The sequence below is a fragment of the Eufriesea mexicana genome, unplaced genomic scaffold, assembly GCF_001483705.2.
Source record: "Eufriesea mexicana isolate 0111107269 unplaced genomic scaffold, ASM148370v2 scaffold382, whole genome shotgun sequence".
Lineage (NCBI taxonomy): Eukaryota > Metazoa > Arthropoda > Insecta > Hymenoptera > Apidae > Eufriesea > Eufriesea mexicana.
Window position 1 is genome coordinate 508,595 of NW_016908540.1, and position 24,002 is coordinate 532,596.

The 24,002-nt window shown below is 35.3% G+C and overlaps 1 protein-coding gene across 2 annotated transcripts in view; it reads left to right on the top strand.

Moving 5' to 3' along the window:
- The window catches only part of Pgant9 (polypeptide N-acetylgalactosaminyltransferase 9), a 607,825-nt gene that overhangs the window by 155,749 nt on the left and 428,074 nt on the right, over positions 1 to 24,002 (top strand). For both annotated transcript variants that reach the window (XM_017896748.1, XM_017896749.1), the window contains exon 2: positions 14,528 to 14,600. The gene's annotated coding sequence lies outside the window, so the exon portion shown is untranslated. The remainder of the gene's footprint in view (positions 1 to 14,527; positions 14,601 to 24,002) is intronic.

The window sequence follows — 24,002 nt, forward strand, 5'->3', positions numbered from 1 at the left end:
ATATGGGGTGCTGTGTCACGTTTAACGTACGATTATTGCATTCCGCGTAGAAACGCCGGCAAGAATTAAGACGTGGCCCCCGAAACGATCGATAGTTTCTGCAATTTCGACCTCTAACCACCCCTCGAACGTCTCTGCCCTTCGGTCACAACCCCTCTTCCGCCGTCCGGTTATTTTAGCGTGTGGCCGTTCGGGATTAACGACCCTTTAATTATTCCACGCTAATTGCCGGGGCACTTCTTATTGCCGATACGCATGCATTATGCGAATTACGCGTAGCTTGCTCGCCCGGCTGATTTTCCAATTTGCCATTTCACGCAGCTTTCTTATCTCCCGCGACCTACCACCGATCGGATGCCGGTGTAATTCAACGAGTAACGAGCGTCGTTTCCCTGGCACCTACCTGTGCTAATTGATTTACGATTGTACGTGGTGGCTGCTGCTTTTATTGTTGCAAGGATACCTTTCTTTTAACGGGCTAGGTTAGGTGCTGATGAAGGTGGTTGGAAATTGTTTCAGAAGAATATGAAATTTTTACATTTAGGTTTTAATTTATATCTTAGACTAATGAAGTGCAAAAAATTCTGTAAAAATGGTATTTTGTTTATTTACTCTAACTTTATCGATCTACGAGGTTAGAGAAATTTAGGGAAATTTTTGCATCTGTAATAAATCACGTTTTGCTGTACTAAAAATACGGTATTAGGTTAGAGTTGTCTATCTATTATTCTTAGAGCTAGAAGATACTAAATTCCTATAATTGTGACAAATAGCATTCAGTTGCAATTAAGAATATCACCTAATTAATAACTCGCGAGAAAAGCCAAATTTTCTATTCGCAAATCGCACACTTTCCAAATTAAAATCCAAATTAAAAGTCTTCCGTTTCTTTATTGAAACTTCTGGATCGATAATTTCAGAAGAATAAAGCGTCCATATTTAATTGTATCTCCTAGAAAAGTAGCTATATTTTACTTAGTGCTGTGTCGACTAGCTTTTAATTGTGCTAAAAGTGGTATGCAAATTTCGTTTGTTTTTTCGAGACTTATTTCAACGTTGTGACAAAATTGGAATTTTCTGTCTGTCACGAATAGTGTTCAGTTGTGCATACTAAACGTGATGTATACTTATGATCCGTTTGTCCATCGGGAGCTGGAAGATCGATGATCAAGATGGCGCTGCCATCTTGTCAGGGTGTCCATTTCAGCTTCGTGGTCCAGATGTGACTGACATAATTTAGACCGGGGTAAAGCCACAGTCTAAAGACAGGCTTCCTGAAGGGAAGCATAGTTTGATGATATGTGATGGTGGATAATACCTGAAACTTTAGGGCATCCTGACGTTTCGTCATCGTTATTCGTAAGTGGTTTCATCGGGATGCCAAGGAAACATCGCGAATATGAAGTCTGTTAATTTACCAGCCTGAGATTTTGCGAGTCAAACTGGAATAGCAGTGGAAATAAGAGACAATCTTTTAAAAGGACGTCTCTCACACGTGAAACACCTTGGATTCTAAAGTTGAAAAATATTGGAACTTTTTGAACTATCGGAGTTCTTTCGACATTTTTATTCTTGTTCCGAAAGAGTAAGCATAGATCATTATTCTTCGCCAACGATACTCTGCTTTTATTGTTTTCACGTGTACGGCACTTATTCTTCCTTTGAATTTCAGAACTTTCTTTGGTAAACGTACGACGTCGGTAAAACTTTGATTTCGATATAATTTTTTGAGACTGTATTTCTAAGTTAGAGCACAAGTTCGTACTCGGTTCAGTATTTTTCAATCAGACTTGTTAGTGGTGGATGAAATTTTAATAACAACAAGAACAATTTTTTATTTAATTAGAAAGATTATAAAACACAAATATAACGTTTAAATATAATTAATTTATATCAATCACTTTATGACACGACTTCTCACTATTATAACTCAATTGCAACTAACCTATCCGAAATCATTTTCTTTTTTTTCTTTCTTCTTCGTACATTACATTACATACATAATTCACACACACCTCAATCATTACACGCATACTCATTTATCATAATAACCTGAATTCATTACATATTGGAATCCCATGCATACTTGTTCCACTCATCCCAACACATATATACCTAAAAATCTATGTAATCACTACACAAGTCTGTACCCTGCCTGTTGATAATAAATAACAATCAAGTTGGAATATTTTATATTATTTTTAATATTTGCAATTAGTGAAGCATAATTTAATTGGTATGATTTAATCGATACGTATAAATCTGAGAAGAAATCGAATGGGAAAGAGAGAGATATTTCAGTATTAATTATATTATATATTAAATATAAGAATGATTTATTATAAACTAATTCATTAATATAAACTAAAACATATATATTATATATTATATTATTAATTATATTATATATTATAATAAAAGGAATATGGTTGAAAGAATTTTTATCGGAATGTTTACAGCTCAAAATTATTCTAACGCAGAATTTCGAATAGGAAATTAATGGTGTATTAAATTCGATGTTCGTGCCGAATAGAAAATGGCGAACGCCAGTGTAGTGTCGAAAATTTTCTCGCCATTTTTTGCTAATATTCGTCGCAAAGCTTGGAGACGAACTCCACGTTTTGAATATGCATTGACCCAGTCGTAAAATTATAACGGGGTAATATAGCATTTCAGCATATTTTGCGAGCGTAACGTGTAAAAATTCGCGATGATTGTCTGACTCGCTATCGATGCTCTTTTACGACGCGATTTCATTATAGCCACGCTGAAGTTGATTTTACGATGCCGGCGGATGAGATTCCGGGATTCCGTGGACGGTGATTAAATTTATTTGATGTGTAGTAGGTTACGACTTAATTGATTTTGTACAACGTTTGCCAGGCTTCGCGAAAATTAAGTATTTCCAAGTCGTCGATTACGTGCACGCTTGCGATTGCGAGGTAACCGTAATCTCGATAGGAACAGGCTTTTACTCGCCTGCTCACTCACTCTCTGCGTTGTAATTTGAAATGTGCATAAAATAAAACAATAACGTGTTTATTAGAAATGGCTATTTTGTTTAAATGGTACTTATACTTTTCGATCCAAGCGGTATTTTCGCCAATTAATTTGATTTTTCAATTCCAATATACGATTTATATTTTTCATCGTTGGAATTGTTTACAGAGATTTAGGAAATAATTTTATTTTGTGTATTTATTCGAATAGTTTTCCTGAACGTTTGAAATTTGTTTGGTATTAAATTACAGCGAAATTATAAATAATTGGTTTAATTTTTTAACATTATTTTCGGAAAACGCTTTTATTTTACATTTTATTTGTGTAGAATAGTTTTTATCGAAGTACCATTTTAATTTCGATAAATCGAGTTTAGTTTGTCACTTTGAACGCTTAAATAATAATTTATGCAATATTTAACCAGACATTGGTATTACAAAATTAATTCCAGCAATTAAATAAGGACGAGTAATATCGCGATTTAATTCGATGGAAACTGAGCGGGTCACGCGCGAAATTGAATCGTAAAAATTAAATCAACGAGAAGTCGGCAAATATATATATAGTCCTTTGCCTTTAACATTTCATTTGAACGTGTAATAACCTTTCCATAATTTTCCAAAATTTCCACTTTGACCATTGTTCACATTTTGCACTGTCATTCTAGAGCACGAAGAGAACGAAAAATTTAATTTCTGACACGTGCTCTCTCGTAGAGTATTTCAACATTACGATTTAAATTCGACCAGATTTTAATTAACAATTAGTATGTTAAATTAAAGTTACGATATTTCACGAAATTACGTTTTCAAAATTCTATTTTACGATAACTTAAATTCACGATTTTAACAAATTTTTCAAAACGTTCAAATCCTCCATTGTGCATATTGCAGAATAACATTTTCCCAAAATAGAGAGAGTAAATATTTAATTTATTACACTGCTTTCCGGTAAAAAATATCGGTATTAACAATTTAATTTTATTAAAATCAAATACAATAAAAATTTTAGCATACACTAAATTAAATCACCAACTTCCAAGATTTTTCAAAACCTCCACATTTGTTCAAAGGGGAAAGGTTGTCCATCACCAACCCCTCGAAGTGCCATTTTCCTGGGACAAAACTATGAAAGAGTATCTTCTTATTCTTGATCCCTGGTCTTCCTCGATATCTTCATTACCAATTTTATTTAATTAAAACACTATCATACTCTAAATTAAATTATGAGCTTCCAACAAGATTTTTCAAATACTTCCAAATTATCCACTATGTTCATCATCAACCCTTCGAAGTGCCATTTTCTAAAATAAAATAATCAAATAATTTAATTCTTGACCTCAATATTACCTGCCTCTACCATTAACAATTTTATTTAATTAGAATCCTATCATATTCTAAATTAAATCATGAGCTTCCAAGATTTTCCAAAACCTAGCAAATTATTCACCCTCATCACCAACCTTTCGAAGTGCCATTTCTCCAGGATAAAATAATCAAAGAATTTAATTCCTGACTCCTGATGTGCCTCAATATTATCATTACCAATTTTATTTAATTAAAACCCTATCGTACTCTAAATTAAATGATTAACTTCCAAGATTTTCCCAACTCTTTCAAATTATCCACCTCCTCCATCATCAACCCTCCAAAGTGCCATTTTCTAAAATAAAACAATCAAAGAATTTAATTTCTGACCTCTGGTCTGTTTCAATATCATCATTACCAATTTTATTAATTAAAACCTATTACATCCACCTCCTCCATCATCAACCCTCCAAAGTGCCATTTTCTAAAATAAAACAATCAGAGAATTTAATTTCTGACCTCTGGTCTGTTTCAATATCATCATTACCAATTTTATTAATTAAAACCTATTATACTCTAAATTAAATCACCAGCTTCCAAGATTTTCCGAACCCTTCCAAATCATCCACCTTCTCCATCATCAACCCTCCAAAGTGCCATTTTCTAAAATAAAACAATCAGAGAATTTAATTTCTGACCTCTGGTCTGTCTGAATATCATTATTACCAATTTTATTAAATTAAGACCCTATTATGCTCTAAATTAAATGATCAACTTCCAAGATTTTCCGAATCCTTCCAAATCATCCACCTTCTCCATCATCAACCCTCCAAAGTGCCATTTTCTAAAATAAAACAATCAAAGAAGTTAATTTCTGACCTCTGGTCTGTTTCAATATCATCATTACCAATTTTATTAATTAAAACCTATTATACTCTAAATTAAATTACCAGCTTCCGAGATTTTCCGAACCCTTCCAAATCATCCACCTCGTCCATCACCAACCCTCCGAAGTGCCATTTCCCCGTGACAAAAATTCGCAGGAAGAAAAGTGGCGTGCTCGCGACACCTGTTCTCCCGCGAACTGTCGCAGCGCGGATATACGACACTTTTCATATCGCCTAATTTTAAATCGATGGTGGATTTGCATTCCTTCGCGCCTGCACTTGCCACACAAACAATATGCCATTGTGCTTGCGCGCTAGGGTGGCCGATCGGTGGCTCACGCGCTTCTTCGCGCGAGAACGTCGCGACTCGAAAGCGAGCTGGGAGTGACGGAATTGTTCGCACTTTATTTCCCATTCCATTATCCATGGATCGTGGAAATCTCATGCATCATAAAAGAACGGCCGCCCTCGATGAATTCGACCCGACGAGGTCCATCTGGCTGAAAGAGCTACGGGCCGCGAATAAAATCTTTTCATAGTCGCCTGGTTAGCCTCGTTTCATCGATTTATCGAATTTTTCCCGGACGTCTGCCCGATCGAATTCCTTTCGACGGTTCGCTGAATTATTTTTCGTTTCCTGCTCGTTTTTTTATCCCGACAGCCAACGAGCTTTCGTTGCGCGAGAAAAGAAGCTCGCGCTGTGAAACTCGTGCTTTTAACGCGTTTCATTTAGCCGTGTTCTAAATTCTTTCGGTTTTAATTTCATACCGAGTTTCGTCTTATTTTAACACGCATCTGGAGTTTGAAGATGTTTCTCTGGTTGTGAGGAAAAAATTGCCACGAGTCTCGTTTTCAACAAATTTCTCTTCCTTGGATGATTTGCGTATTTGTCAGAAGAAAAAGAATAATGCAGGAAAATAAATCTTGGAACTTCGAAAAGATTGTGCAATTCGAACGAATGGTTGTGAGAGGAATCGATATTTCTTCTAGCTTACAGCCACGGGTATTTGTACCGGTAATTACGAAAGTAATCCAAGTCAAAAATCCGAAAGAAATTAATTTTTAACTTATTTTACATCCAATATTACATTCATTTATTTTACAAGTCGCTAGAGGAGTCGTTTCGGGTTGTCGTTCCTTTTTATTTATTTAGATTTATTAATCATGGAAAATATTATTTTAAATTTAATTTAATAAATAGAGAATTCATTAATTATTCAACTTTATTATTACATTGAATTCCTTTAAATGTATTTGTATTTAATTTAAATTGTTTAATTTAATTAATAATAAATCAAATATTTATTTGAATAGTTTAAATTAATTAAAACGTTGATTTGTGATACCAAAATATCGCAAAATTGTTTTAAATTATTATAGAATTAATAGTTTTGGGATTATATTATTTTTATACAGTTTAATCCTTATATTTTAATATATAAAATTATCGTTATAGTAATTTTTTACTATTTAACAGACCGTTTTCTTTATACAATCTTACTTAAATATTTAAATAATAATAGTTACTTCATATGTTACTGACAATTTAAAGAAATCGATTTCAAAATCCATTTAAAAATTTCACACCAAAATACAAAAATTGCATCCTTATTCTTCAACGTTCAAACTAAAAGAACCATTTTACTTTTCCTCGATCTTCCATCTTCCTTCTTCTTTCACGTAGACTGTAATGTCACGCACACGCGTAATAGTCGTTTTAATAATCTCATCTGGACGTAGGGTTCCGCGTGCACGATTCTGAGTCGGTTTATTTACATGTGGCCTGCGGAAACACGGGAAAGTTTCGCGAGCGAATTGCGGACGGTGTGCGTGCGCGAGGGTGAGTTTCAGGTGAAACGCAGTGAAAAAGGGCAGGGACACGCGAGGCCTGGCATTTGAAAGGAAAATTTCTCTGGGAAACGTAATAAAAGGTGTGTGTAGACGGGCCTGAGAGATCCCCGGCACAAAAGTGCACGTAACCTAACTGTTCGCGATGGAACCAAATAGAAGACGTGCGAGGTGTGAAAAATTTCGTGGACGATCGTTCGCTGTGGATGAAAATTTTCACCTCATTTCACAGATAATTTCCCAACTCTGGAGATCATACCTATACTTTGCATTTCGAATTTTAAGCGGGTTCTTTTAGTTATTTAATTTTAAGTTTGTGTGTGTGTTTCGTAATGTAATAATGATTTAGGAAGATAGTGATTAATGCTTGATTTAATTTATAATATTTTATGATTTGGGAATTAGACTTTTGTGGATATATTTGTGGTTGAAAAGAAGAACGATGTGTGTCATATTTGAGATACTGATAAATGAGATACCGTCATTTATAATTCTGAATGCTTCGATCATCTTATTAGCATTCGATTGAATTGCAAAAATTTTGTCAAGATATATGATTTGTTTTCATCCACTTCGTCTCTGACAAATACATAAATCGGATATTTTACAATTCTATAAGTGAATAAATTATAATTTTTTAAAATTGTGACAGAAAGAGTATATTGTTAGATTTTGTACATATTTTCATGTAGAATTTTCGTCTGGAATTTACAAAGATAACGTAATAATAAATTATTGGATTTTAGTTAACGTAAGAATAAATTACAAATAATTAATTACAGGATATTAGATAATTTAAGAATAAATTTCGAATAATGAATTATTAGATTTTAGATATATATAAGATGTGGAAGATCTAATAAATTGAGTGTAACAGCCTATTTTAGGAAGTTGTCGTAATATCTATTAAGAAATTTTTCAGATTTATATTTTTTTATAATTTTTTAATTCTGGATTAGAAGAGGATTAATTTCATACGAACTGTGGCTAGACAAAATTCGAAGTAAATTCGAGAAACTATCCAGCAGACCCGTGTTTGAAGCTCTGCGACTACTGTCAAAGAAACTTGCTGAAGCACAACGTTTCTGGATACGTTCTTCTGTCTTCTAAGATGCTGGTACTCGAAACTTTCCGCTATTTGAGGTTCAATTAAACTTACGATTTACACGAAAATTGCATAAGTTTGCTTATCAATTATACTTGAAAAGGGAACCATGCAGTATCACCGTTCTTAACTCAGATTGAAACTGTTATTGAAGTAACTGCGAATACTCGTTGCATACAAATTTTTCCCAAAACTTGTCATCGACCAAATTTAACTTGCATGCTGTCAAAAATTAACAATACTTCAATACGTAAATAAATTAATATTATCTGACACGTCCGATCAATATTTTAATTAAATTATATATTTTTAATTAAATCGATAACACATAGTACATTCGATAAATTTTATTTATCAATGGTTACTTCAAAATAACGATTTTCACCGATTTTTGTAATTACGAGTGTCAAATATTAATAACCGAATAAGAACGAAATATTTCGTCGTGGGATCGAAACCAATCAATCTGTGACGAAAATTTCCAAGGTCCCTAAGATTGATATGTCGTCGATATTTCACCCGCGTCTACGGTTCGATTAATCTCGATTTCGCGGAGGTGCACGCGGACGCTCCGTTGACTCGATATTAATTGTAACGCAACGTTAATCGCAGCTGCAATGGACCCATTTGCTCGCAGCCATTGCAGCGCGGCCAGCCACACCTCGAAATCCGTTATTGCACGCTGGCTTGGCTCGTTTCAATTAAAAAACGATATTCAACCCGGAGAAAAGTCGGTTGATCTGCGAGGTCCAATGACGAAGGAACGCCGCTGAAGAATTTCTCTGAAAAGCGATCGAAATATAAAGACGTCTTTTGATTTGCACAAAAATTGTTATCTTTAAATTTCCAGAGTTACTGATTTCGAACTCGAAGCCAACGATAGAAAAGAAACGAAATGGCGAACAGATATTTAAAAAAATATTAAATTGGACCGAAACTTGGTATTTATTTTTATTGAAGTATGGTAATTGCATACGATTAAGTACCAAGTACTAAGTATAGTGCGTTCGAGAAAAGAAGTCACAGCGTGTTTACATCATCATTGCTGATTAACTCCATGATCACTCCCATGATCACAGACAGATGGTGACGAAGATTATGGGTCACCATTTTCGGCCAATAGCGATCACTGCTTGTGATCAAGGGAGTGTCAACAGAGTTAATCAGCCGTGATGATGTGAACACGTTGTGCCTTCTTTTCTCGAACGCACAGTACTAAGTATGCTAATCTATTGTCGTTTGAGAATACTTGCGTGAAGGATGAGTAATACTTACTGTCTTTATTACATTGTACTGTGCGTTCGAGAAAAGGAGGCACAGCGTGTTTACATCTTCATTGCTGATTAACTCCATCAACACTCCCATGATCATAGACAGATGGTGACGAAGATCATAGGTCACCATTTTCGACCAATAGCGATCATTGTTTATGATCAAGGGAGTGTCAGCGGAATTAATCAATTGTGATGATATGACACGTTGTGCCTTCTTTTCTCGAACGCACAGTACTAAGTATGCTAATCTCTTGTCGTTCGAGAATACTTGCGTGAAGGATGAGTAATGCGTACTGTCTTTATTATCTTGTACTGTGCGTTCGAGAAAAGAAGGCACTGCGTGTTTACATCTTCACGGCTGACTAACTCCGCTGACACTCCCATTATGAAAGATAGTATAACCACTGTTGGCTGAAGACAGTGATTGATGATCTTCGTCACCGTTTTCAACCAATAGCGGTCACTGTGATCAAGCATGTGTCAGCGGAGTTAATCAGTCTTGAGTAAACCGCTGTGCCTTCTTTTCTCGAACGCGCAGTACATGCCCCGTTAAGGCCCCTCGCCGAGTCTCACGCTGTTCGTAACCATTTTAAGCAAAAGTACTGTATCGCTTGTGTTTCTGCGAAGTAAATCTGGCACAAGTTCATCTTCAATTTATTCCTTTTCCACATAATCCTTCGAGAGTTTCGATGGCGACACACTGGCTGCCATTGCTCGTTTGCTATCGCGTTCATAGGTGCGATAAAAAGGTGCAGCCTGCAATGTTAACGAGGCTAATTAACTTTTATCGAATCGCTTCCGGAATTTTGATAATGATTTTGATAATTGTAATTGAATTGCATCGCGGTCTTCCTGTTGTTGGGTCCTTGAGACTGTTCATGGTCATGGAACATTGGTTCAGGATATCGTATCGAGGAATTGAGGGTTGAACTCTTGCAGGCAGTGAACATTTATGGATGCTTTTAGCGAAATTAGTATTGGCTTTTATTGAGGCAGAAATATAATTTGTGTACTCTTATTTATTTTTCGTCGTTCGAGTTGAACTTCCTTCAAGTTGCAAGATGCTGCTGGTTGAAATATTGAAATTGCCGCGCAGCAGATATAATAATCTAACCTAACTTCTGTCATAAAACAATTTTCAAGTAATATTTATCAATATATATATATTCGTATAATAAATCATTGGAAATAATAAACAGGGAGGAATTCTTGGAATAAAGAAAATATTAAATAATATCAGGAAATATCAGAAACTGTTAAAAATCGATAGAAATAGTGACTGAAATAATAAAATTATTTTTAAATACATACACACGTATATTACTATTATATTATATGCACGGCAATATATACATGGCACTGATTTAAGAATTAAAAATTATGCCATATATGTGACGGTATTCGTCGAGAAAGGGTAGATTATTATTATTATTTTTGTATACTATAATTAATATATACATGACAATATATACATGGCACTGACTTAAGAATTAAAAATTATGCCACATATAGCACGGTATTCAGCGAGAAAGGGTAGATTATTATTATTATTTTTGTGTACTATAATTAACGACACGCTTTAGCTAGTTTTAATTGTGCGAGTGTTAATTATACTCAAATATTTATTTCCATATATTTTCCTGTAATAAAATAACAAAATTCTGCCTCAAAAAAGATTTTTCAATCTTGAAGCTATCACAGAACGGAAAAGATAAATTGGACTAAAAATTCGTTTATTTTATGCCAACTATTCGCTTACAATTTATGCTAACGATGTAAAGTTTGCGATACAAGACCAGCGAAACGTTAATCGTTATAATACTTCCGTAAATTAATTATCAAGCGAATACCGTTAGTCGAATACTAAATAGTAGATGGAACACCGATGATCCAACCGGTACCTTTGGACCGTGACGATGTCGCGAGATCGTATTGGAGGGAGACTTTTCTCTGAATTGAGTTACTGATAATTATTCCGCAACATTTAACTCGGAGAAGAACCGTAACTAGATTTATCCGCTGCCGAAGGAAGATCTGTTTCCGGATTGCCGTCGAAGTTAACTTCCTTTACATCGAAATCGGTTTCTTCCACGTTAATCGCGTCCTGTCGATCTTAAATTAAGTATTAAATTCCCGGCAAGGGATGATTGCATTAAAAAATCCTGAAATTGAAACATTCGCGCCGAAGTCGCGTGAGAAGTCCTGGGAAATCTGTGAAAAACTTTTGTGCCCAGCTTCCATCGCGAAATAACTTGCCTTTGTTCAACGAACTGCGATCACGTCGACTAATATCTTACAAGATTATTCGTTAAGTGCATAGGTAATCACGAAAGTGGTCGAAATTAAAAGAAAGGAATAATTTTATTATTTATTTGCTGTCTTATTTATTTATATTACAGTAAAATAAAATTATTTTGAGGAAAATAAGGAAAAATTGAATATTTTGACAGGTGAAATTAAGTTTTTGATTTATTATATATCTGAAATACGAAATTTTTGGTATTTCGAAACGGAACTTATGTCAATTGGACTACTTGAGTTTGACGATGAAGTTTGACTAATATTTTAGAAGATTATTCGTTAAGTGTACAGGTAATCATGAAAGTGGTCGAAATTAAAAGAAAGGAATAATTTTATTATTTATTTGCTGTCTTATTTATTTATATTACAGTAAAATAAAATTATTTTGAGGAAAATAATGAAAAATTGATATTTTTATGGGCGAAATTAATTTTTCGATTTATGTTATATCTGAAATACGAAATTTTTGGTATTTCGAAACGGAACTTATGTCAATTGGATCACTTGAGTTTGCCGATGAAACAGGAAATAATTGAGTTCACGCGTGAACGGATGAAAATCGACGTGTGAAAATTTTATATTACCGTGCAAATATTTTATGTTGATATTCGAAATGAAATATAATTAATTATTCACGCTTGGCGGAGTGCGACGGTAAGTTGAAGCGAGATTTATTGGAAAGAATCACAAACAGGGTGGCTGAATGGGGATCAAAAGTGAGCCACTCGATATTTCACTCAAAACGATGAAATTTGTCGAATCTGTTTGCGACCTAAATATTTGCCATCTTCGAGCCAAACAAGCATTATTTATTTTTGTTTTATTGCAAAATAGCGAAAAAATATGTTCACTCAAAGCTGCGAATTTCGTTCTCTGTATTTTGTATGATTTACGAGTGCTTCTTTCACACTGTATAATAATTTTTACATATTTGACATCGTGACATAAGTTCTATGTATTATGGCATTGAATTTGCAATATACGAATAGAATTTAAATTTTAATTGAAAATAATATATTACAGGAAAATTTTTGTGATACTGTTGTTTTATAAAATTGGTTGGATAAATTGGTAATAAATCAGGAATGAGTCTAATTTATTTCTTATTTTCGATTTTATGTATTTTAAGGGAAATGGAAAGAGAGAAATATTATTGTAGAATTTTGAAATATACTTTAGGTTAATAATATTCATAGGTTCATTTAGTTCGCTGAAGTTATTCGCTAATACACGTTAAACACTATTGTTGAGTATCGTAAAATTTTATTTTTTTGCGGGAGAAAAAGATGCAATTACGTGGAAGAAAGTAGGTCGCTTTATAAACCTCTTGTTATCCATCGCTGTAATATACGATCGATGATTTCTATCTGAGTCTTCTACGATCTAGATATTGTCGACAGCTGTCGATAATCGTAGGCTCTTGTTATTTCCAAGCTGGTCTTTATGAACCCAGGACTTCGTCTATTCCTTTCCGAACTATGCTTTCTCTCCTTTCGCATTTCAATTAAAATTGAATCCTCCATTTTTGGAATTAACAATCTTCGGGCTTCGAAAATTTATATATTTATAAATCTAAAAAGTTGAAGATATTGGAAATTCTAAAGTTAGAAGATGTGAAAAATGGGAAATTAAAAAATTTTGAATATCTTTTGTATGAAATTTAGAAAATTAAAAATCAGGTGGACTGAAAATACGAATATTCGAAGATTCGAAAAAGTGAAAAAATTGGAAATTCGAATATGTGTAAGTATGAAAATTGGAAGGTTAAAAATTCGAAAATTTGTATAATCGTAACTTCGGCAATTAGGGAATTCGAACATCCGAAAATTTGAAAAATTCCAATTTCGAAGATATGAAACTTTGAAAATTTAAAAATCGGAAGGTGGAAAATTCTAAAATTGAAATAATCGTGACTTGAGAAATTGAGAAATTGGGAAACTCATCCGAAAATTTAAAAAATTGAAATCTCAAAGTTAGGAGCTTTGAAAATTTGCAAATTGGAAAATTCTGAAATTTGGATAACTGTAACATCGGAAATAAATTCGGAATTCGCACATCCGAAAATTCCAATTTCGAAGATACGAAACTTTGAAAATTGGAGACTTGAAAATTCGCGTATTCGACCATTCGAAAATTTGGAAAATCCCGAAATTAAAAAATTTATCAATTAAAAAATCGACCATTCTTTAAATCGAAACACTATATATGTCAACCTTTACAAATTTCACAGCACGCGAATTCGAACGTACATTACCCCGTTCACTTAAACGGCTGAACAAGAAAGCATTGGTTTCACGTTTCTTTCTAATATCTTCTGCAAGCATACACCACACGCATACCAGCATGAAACAGACATAGCCTAAGAGGCACCCTCCCGAAAGGGTTCGTATTTCCGACACTATTTCCGGGGAATCGATATAATACATTTCTTTTGCCGGCTGCGAAGGGAAGACGGCTGAAAGCGGTGCAGACGAATGAAACTTCTTGTCGAGAGGGAAAGGCAAAGAATCCCGTGGGATGAAAGAGGGAAAGAACGATCCTCTCTGGAGATGCTCGAAGGTCAGGGGTGCTTTTTCGTCGACGCCGCAACCGAGTTAGAAGTTCGATTTCTCTTTCAATTCTTCCCTTCTCTCTTTCTCTCTCTCTCTCCCCTGGCCATCTCCTACGTGCCTTTGAATTTTGAATACAACCCGAACGGGAAGAAACTTATTTCGTGCTGGACAAAAAGGGTCAATAATTTCGATAAAATCTCGGCGAACCTGGGATACGTATTGGTTAATCGCTGCTGCTTTTTTCGTGTTCCAGAATTCCAGTGGCCAGGAAGCTCCGTCGAGGAAGAAATTACGTCGGAGGGAAGTTCTGCTTCGGCTGTAAAACGGTGAGTGTTTGAAGTACGCCCAGGGAAGTTGATTATACCTTCTAGATTCGAGTCGAAGACTCTTTGCTCGACTTTTTGTCCGTTCGTGCATTAGACCGGGTACTTTCTATCGATTTACCGATCGCCGGCGATTTTTAAGCAGGTGTTTTTCCAATTTTTCTAAGAAATTTTCGTTTTAATTCCGTTTAATCTATTAACCAATAATGGATACTAATTACAGATAGCCCTCCTACAACACGGCATCCTATAACATGGTTTCGCTATAGCACGATTCATAAACTCTGGGAACCCTTCTACAACACGACATCCTATAACACGGTTTCGCTCTAATACGATAAGAAAATTGCAAAAATCTTTGTACAACACTGTACTTCTACATGAGCAGTGACGACGAAGAAATTTATTAAATTAAAGTTGTGTTAAAGTAAAATATTTGTCCCTTTTTTAATACAAATTAAATTGTTTATGTAGAATTGAGAAAGAATTCGTTTTTAGTAAGTTTTCGGAACGTAATCCCCCTTTTTGTACTGGCTCTGGGTCTCATATAACACGGTTTCACGGAACACGACATTTTCGAGGAACCTATCTACCATGTTATAGGAGGGTTACCTGTATTTAACGTTTATAGAACAAGTATGAATAAAATAGCAATACAGTTAAGTCGAAGGTGAAGACATCGATATTTCGTAGGTTACTATTTATGTAGGGGATATGTATTAGTAAAAGAAAAATATATATGTTAGGTTTTAAAATATATTTATTACGAGGTAAAGGGATGTTAAAAGTAAAGTAATAATTATGCATAATGAAATTGCATCAATTTTATGACTCCTCTTTTTTATGACTGGCTCTGCTTTATAGTTTGATCGCCTTTTATTTTGTCACACACACGGACACTATGCACTCATATGACGAATCCCAAAAATCTCATGTACGTTCCAAGAATTCGTTCATCTTTCTCTCATAATCTAATTTCAATATCCACTCAATCCGCTCTTCATTCCCACCAATAATTGTTCGAACTATCGCCCATATATTTATTTTAATTAAATTTATAATATATTTATTTCGATCGCAATAAAATTCTATTAGCTTCTGTGTAGCTCTATTAGCTAGATGTTTATAGAAATTCTATAAAATTTTTATAATTTTATAGAAATTTTTCTATAAAATTGAAGTTTATAAACTTAAATTATAAAGTTATAGTTTAATATATAAATTTATAAAATTAATTCAATATGAATTTCTCCACGAAATTATTGACATCGATAACCTGAACCAAAAGTTCATCGTCAGATTTCTAAGTACCCCATCATCCACAGGTGTTCGAACCTCGAATTTTCAAAAGCCTCTCGAAAAATTCGCCAACTCGAAACCTGGTTTTAAAAATCCTCGTTTTCGCATAATCTAATCTAAATAGATAGATAGATATTTATTTCTTGCTGTATACAGTTTAAGAATTACATCTCCATATTCTATACTGCACATAACCTTACTGTATTTAGGTATTTATGTATATGTACACGTATAATCCTAGTCTTAGTCGTTGTCTTGCTTCTCTACTCTGTTTTCTTGTCTGTCCTCTGTCTTTTTCCTCAAAGTCCTCTCGAAATCTCTAATATATTTGCATATTTCGGGGTCGATTTCTCCTGTTATCAGCCTTCTCCAGTTATTATTCTTTCTCTCGTTAATCTAATCTAAATATCCACTCTTCATTCGCTCCGATAATCGTTCGATCTATCCCCCATATATTTATTTCAATTAAATTCATAATATATTTATTTCGATCGTAATAAAATTCTCTAAGCTTGCATTTATAATCTAATATAAAAATTTATAGAATTAATTCAATGTAAATTTCTCCACGAAACTCTTGACACCGATAACCCGAACGAAAAGTTCATCGTCAGATTTCTAAGAATCCCATCAGCCACAGTTGCTCGAACTTCGAATTTTCAAAAGCCTCTCGAAAAGCTCGCCGGCACGAAACAACCTGGTCTTAAAAATCCCCCTTCCTCTCTGGCTGGCTTACAAATGGACCGTTTCAGCGAAGATCTCGAAGATGATTTTCAGTTCGTTAAGCCCCCTTGTGCATCAGGGTCAAGAGACCAACGCCGAGCATTATATCTCCGCTTGGTAGTCGCGTTCTCGCCTCGATAACACTATCCTACTGTTCCTCGAGCACCCACCCCGATGCTTTATCATTCATTCCGTGCCACGGATTTATTCCAAGATACCTTCGTATCATCTTGGGTTCATTATCAAACCACTCCCGGCTCTTTCTTCCCGCCAGTTTCTACCCTGCTCGCTACATTCGTCGTTCCTTTGTCCATGCAAGGGAGATCCCGTGGCTCGATTTATGAAAACGAGCGATACGAGGGTAAGCTCCGTGGTTATTTACCTCTGGAGAATTATAATGGCTGGCTCGTTGCAGCAGCGAATAAGTGGCTTCCGTGAAATAATGCCGCCACGAAAAAGAGTATCGCCGAGCCTCCCCTTGGCACGTTGCGAATGAATCAGTCGCCTCTAAGTTGAAATTCGAGCAGTTTGATGGAAGAAAACGCGAAGAAAACGCGAGGAAAATCGCGAGGAAAATGGGAAGACAACGGAAGAGTTCGAGGGAAGTCGAGAGTGATTTTTCTGGGTTCGAAGTTTCGATGTTTCGAGGGAAAAGGATCGTTTCGAGGATCGTACTTGAGGGATGATCGTGACGGGATTAACGAGAATGGATATCTCTTTGGGAAATTCTGATTAAGTTTGTTCTTCCTTTCACGTTTTGGCTGGAACACGGGGCGAGTTGTAAGACGAAACTTCGTGGCTGGTTGAAACGATCATTTGGTGAGTATTCCGTCGAGTTTAACACAAATTACTTCGCCTTACTTCGTGTCAGTTTCAGTCTGATTGAACCATCTTTCACGTGTCGAATTATTAAATTTAATTTTGGAATTAATTGCCGTTCTTTTGTAACATAAATTACAATCTCTTCAGAAATTTACTTTCTACGCGAAAAAATAAGTGGAAAATGTAGAATAACAATTTTTAATTCGACGCTGTGGTTTCGAGGAAATCTAGTTGAAACATTTGCGGGGTGTGCATGCGCTAACTGCGACTCCATCTAGGGGATTTCGCTATTATCTCCACTCGCATTTGTCTTCATAAATATTTCACAATGTAACGAGTTACTTTACGTCACTTTAGATCCTAACACCTTATTTTTCTTGTCGTAAATGGTCAGATTCTATCAATCTTCCGCCATCTTTGCAGCATGGCACCAACCGTGCACCACCAAATATTCAAACTCAATTATTTTTTAAACGATGTCATATATAATAAAATTTTATTCTACATTTTCGACTCATTTTTTCACGCGGAATCGATCCTTCCAATTTTATTTGTAAAATAATTTCAAACTAGAAGATATTAGTATCTAATTTAGTTTTTCCTCTCGCCATGAATTTTTTTAAAAGTTTTCATTTAAAAGTCCAGACAAATTCTAAGCTCCGCTATTTCAGACAAAAATATCACTTCGAACAGAGCTTATAATCAGTGAAACTAAACATCTCGGTGTAAAAGAGACCAATTCGATCACCGAAACCATTCGATTCCCGCGAATTAGCGAACTCGAGAAACCCAGATAGCCATAAAGACGTTCTACAGTGTGGCTTCGATCAATTTGTTTGATGCATAGTTTCGTTCGAATCAAGATACACATCACGATTCGGGTCGTTAAAACAATTATACGTCCAAGTTTGTGATCCCGGGCGTTCCGCCGGGAGAGAGTGAAACGGCTGTTGCACGTTGCAAAAGGGGTGCAATATGAAATTCTCCGGCCCAGGTTTGCGGATTTCCCTTTGCCCATGCCTGATAACCGTCAAGTCCGCGATCTTGGGCGAGTCTTGACGCAAGTTATGCCATATTTCGAGTTTGTACACCGCGAACATCGTCCCTGTGCTCCGCGACAACGTTGTTCCTCGTGGCAACGCAGTTTCTAATTGCTTAGGACAGTTTAGTTCGGTCGGGGATTGTGTCCGCGGCTCGTGGACCATGATTGGGAGATTGGGACAGGAGAGTGACGTGGGTGTCCGGGGTGAGTTATTCCTCCAATTTCAGAAGTTTTGATGAAATATTTTAGGTCCGAACCAGCGTTCGTAATGGGCATCAGTCAACGCTAAACCTACTGCTATTGGTTATTTGGTTGGCCAAGTGACTTTTGTGGTAGAGAGAGTGGATTGTGCATGAATTTCACGAGGTAAGGAACCTAACTCGTTGCATACCACTTCATTGTTATTTCATATAAGGTATAACTTTCTTGTAGTATATATATTTAGATAGTTAGATATTATATAAAATATTAGGTGGTATTCGACAATTTTGAAGATATTTTATTATTTTTGGGGATTTAATAATTTTAAAGACGTGAGGAATTGAAGTTACACAGCAAGGATGTGAGATATAAAGGAAATAAATTAAAATAATTAGGATTTCAAATAAAAATTGGGAGTTTTTGAAAGAAATATACAATTATATAGCAGAATTTTTAAATTATCTACACTCTTTTTATTATATACACTTCTATTATAGTTTCATTTGTTATTTTATTATACAATTTGTGATTTCACATTGATTTTGCCAAATATCTTCGGTTTTTGCATTTAATTAGGATAACGTGGCAATTGATGATGGGAAGATATGTAATTTGTGCGAACTTACTCAGTTGTTGATCAATCGTCACCTATGGGAGTCGTATCAGTATCACGGTACCACAGTACTAAATCAATTGTGATTTATGATGGTGTATAAATTCTGGTCCATATATTCGATAATTTCAGCAGTGAAGGATAATTTGTCACTTATGATATAACACTAGTTGTAAAAGTCCAACTACGGATACCGATTCTAATTCGATCTCTAGGGGTTCCACTTTAGATTTAATTCCTCGAAAAGTGGATTCGGTTATTGCTTTTCTGATGCCAGAAAATCTGAAATAGAATGGATTAGTAGAAGCAAAGGAAATAAAAGATCAACCGAATTAAACGAACAGCCCAACTATAAATATTCGGATTCTGAAATAAAGATATAATAGAAAAATAGAAATAAAATATGGAAAAGGAAAAAAAATTAAATCCTAAGAAGAAAAAAAAAATTAAACCATTTGCACAAATATTCATAGTATCTACAGTCTATTCGATGTTAGAGATTTCAATTATTATACTTACATTACTTACTTTCTTTACCTTACCTACCTTTATTCTTCCTAATTTACATATAACTTCGATAGACATTGCCTACGCTTTATTTTCCAAGTTTTAAGGGAACATTGAAAATTTACAAGACATGAGAAATATCTTAAATTTTTGCGTAGCTCTTAGCTTGGTATCGTATCCCAAAAATGTTTCTTTGGGAAACGATACCAATTACCAGGTCTCACCACGTGGAGGTGGCTACGCATGGAGACCCGACATGCGCCCTAGTGGCGCAGCCTGCTGGCGCTATTTGTATCAAAGATACCCTAATCTAACTTGGAGCGAATTAAGTTAAAGTAACTCTACTGACACTTTATAAAATATCGTGTCTTATCAAAGGGTCTTCGATTCGGTATACTAAAATTTATTACTCTACTGTCGCAATGCTAACAGGAAAACTAAGTTAAAATCGCGACGCGCCCGATCGAATTCGCGATTATTCGAAAGACCGACTAGTCTAGGCGATGTACTCCCGTGTACAGAGATAACTTCATACCTCGGCACCCTCCCGATCGGGCCTAGCTCAATTCCAGTCACTGTCGCACTCGCCAAGACTTACACGTGGACCAAGGATAGTCCCTGAACCAATGAAACTTCTAGTGTCAACGCGAGGGCCCTGCTGGGCGGTTGCCGGCCAAGACAGACACTTCGCATCCCAGCCACACGGGGTAGAACTTAATCATCCCTGTGGTCTAACCGTAGATGGTACTAGTCCGTCAGCCAGCATGTGCCCGAGCCCCAGTCGCGTACGACTTAGGCAGCGGACCGCCCCGTCGAGGTCAGAAGACGCACTGATCCGAGGGGGTCACCCTGGAACCCGATGCATGACGAGATTGACAGTGACTGGAAATGAGTGTCGGAGACGAGTCGTGAGGATGACTTACGAAGCATGTACTTATCGAGTACACGAGAGCACGTCGCGTAGGCTAGTCGGTACTTACGAACGATCGCGATTATCGCGAGAACAATTATGTTCTATTTGCTAAACGAGGGGGATAAGAAAATGATAGAGAATTTATAAATTTCGCTCCAAGTCAGGTAGCTTACCTTTGTACAGATAGCGTGCACATGATACTTAGTCTATGGATCTATCTTATGATTACTTAAAAGTAAACGCACGCATCGTTCATTGATGTGTCGCAAACAGAATCTTGAGAAACCTAAAAGCTAAAACAGAATATATTATTGTTAATATGTAGCTGAAAGGAAAGGGATTAGTACGAGGAAACCATCAAGGTTAATAACCAAATGGAACGAGCAAGCCAACGACGAGACCTGAGCAACACAACTACGAGACAGAAACATTCCAACGGTGAGATATAAACATACCAACGAGGAAGCGCTCGAGTATTATACGAAATACTCGAACGCTCTAACGAAAACAAATCGAACGGAAGTCGTAAAATTTGTGAAAGGAAAGATTTAGCCAACGATGAGACATAAGTAAACCAACGACGAAGCATTCGAATATTGTACGAAATACTCGAATGCTGAAACAAAGAGACAAATAGAATGAAAGAAATAAAATCTGGAAGAAGAAAAATAATTAGAACCTGAAAGAAGAAATTATTGTTAAATTATTTAAGAGAGTGGACAATGGCCACTGAATAGCCATTGATCTAGCCAACGATGATATAGAAATAAACCAACGACGAAGCATTCGAATATTGTACAAAATACTCGAATGTACAAACAATGAAAACTAGAATGAAAGAAATAATATCTGAAAGAAGGAAGATAATTAAAACCTGAAAGAAAAAATAATTAGTACCTGAAAGAAGGAATTATTATTAAATTATTCAAGAGAGTGGACAATGGTCACTGAATAGCCATTGATATAACCAACGATGATATACAAATGAACCAACGACGATGCATTCGAATATTGTACAAAATATTCGAATGCACAAACAATGAAATCTAGAATAAAAGAAATAGAATCTGAAAAAAGAAGGATAATTAAAACCTGAAACAAAAAATAATTAGTGCCTGAAAGAAAAAATATTAACGCGCGCCACCCGAAGTCGAACCGACAAATGGCTCGTGCCTTCACACGGGCCCCTTATATAGCGGCGGCCGGCCGGCCGAAGATCGGCGAAATTTTCCGAACTTTACCGATTCCTTTAAAAGTTACTTTTCCGCTATAATAACTAACAATTTATTTTTTTTTTTACTTTTATCGTTAATTTACGTTGTAAACTATTTGTTATCAACAATATTCATTTGTTATTAATAATAAATTTGAAGATTTATACATTTTTTATAAACTACAACTGCGTTCGCACTTCCATAAGATAAATTTGCATTATATGTGTATGTATGTCAAAATATTTTTATTACTTCTGTATATATGATTTAACATCACTTCTTTATATTTTCTTCCTCTTTTTAAATTTCTTTTTCCTTTCTTATCTCTATTATTTCGTACACCAAATCATATAAATGTACCTGTGATAATGAAAGTGATCTAAGTCGCTTATATTTGCTTTTGAAATATTAAAAGCTTCGGCTCTTAAATACGTCATAAATTATAAAATTAATTGCGATAAAGCTACAAACTCAATTCTTCACTGTTATGTAGAAAATAAATATATTTTATCGTAATATATAAACGAATGCAACACGAAATACATAATAAAATCGTTCCTCTTAAGTCGATGACTTAGACCACTTTCATAATCATAAGCACATATCACGTTATCTACTCTGAAATAAGCAAATAAGCAAATTTCACACCCTGATTATTATAAACATCGTTAATAAATCACGCGGATCGGGATAATACCGCGTTATCGCGTTGATTCACTCGAATCTCCATAAAAATCGCCGGTAAATCCGAAATTCATAATTCCTAGCGCATCAAACGCGCGGCGGGGTTGGGAATTGCGTTGCTCTCTTCTCTCACCCCGCTTCAGCAATCGAGAAGCCTGTAAATAGTATTCGTTCGCGTAATCCCTTTATGGAAAAATAACGTGGCGAGTGCAGGGTGGGAAAAAACGCGACACGGATACCTCATCCGACGTGCATGAATATTAATGACCCCTCGAAAACCTGTTCCCTTCGTGCAACACGGATTTCGTCTATCATAAACCAGTTTACAATTCTTTACACCTCGTACACCTCTTACGAGGGCGAAGCAGATCGTTTCCATCGCGCTTTATTAAAACGAAAAGGAAGATCCAGCGTGCCACGAGGTCGTGCAGCAGAAATTTCGTCCATCGCCAACCAGTTCACACCTTTACGCGTTTGGTGTAATTTTTGCAAAAATGAGAAACACGAGTCGCTTTTGCATCCCTTATCAAAAGAGAGAAGCGAGAGGAGAAAGTTGGAATCGCCAGTCGCGCTGTATATTCGCGCACAACGGACTTCGTCCGTAGTAAATCAGTATGATTTTTTACGGCTCGCGTAAATCTTCGGGATATAAAGCAAATCGGTTTTTCCGTCGCTTTTGACGCGGAAAATAAGCGGAAGAGTGGAATTCGAATTATAAATTTATGGTCTACGACGTTTGTCGTAAATCTACTTACAAGTTCGCGTGTTCTCTGCATTATGAGTAGATTTTTCAGGTTCCTTTTTGGGGAAAGGAAAGTGGTAAAAGTGGTAAAAGTGGATTTGCAAGTTTAGTTAGTGCCGAATATTTTAATGATTTTTTATCGATTACTTTATTACCGAAAGATCTCTGTGGGTCGATTTACTTCATTTACTCTTGAATAAAGAATAAAAATTTGGAAATTTCCGAAGCTTAAAATCTAATTTAAAAATTGAGAAATTTTTGTCGAAATTTTCCTTCTTTCATTAAATTTTAGAGTTCCTTTGATTTAATTTATCATTAGTGACGGTATGCCTGCTATTTACTGTTTTAGATTATTTTATATATTGACTTAATTCGACTGTTAATTATAATTATTGTATATAATATTTTTATAGAATAGATTTAATCTATTTTAGGTAATATCCCAAAAATGACAATTTTTAAATAATTAGAAAAAAGAATACAAACAGAAATGTAGTAATATTTTATCCAAATCCTTGTACAATACAAAAATATTAATATTCGAATTATTTCAAAGCGCTGGAAAAATATAATAATAAAAATACTGCATACTCGAAATTTTCTCGAATCCCGAAAATTCGAGATGATAACAATTTTAATATTTAA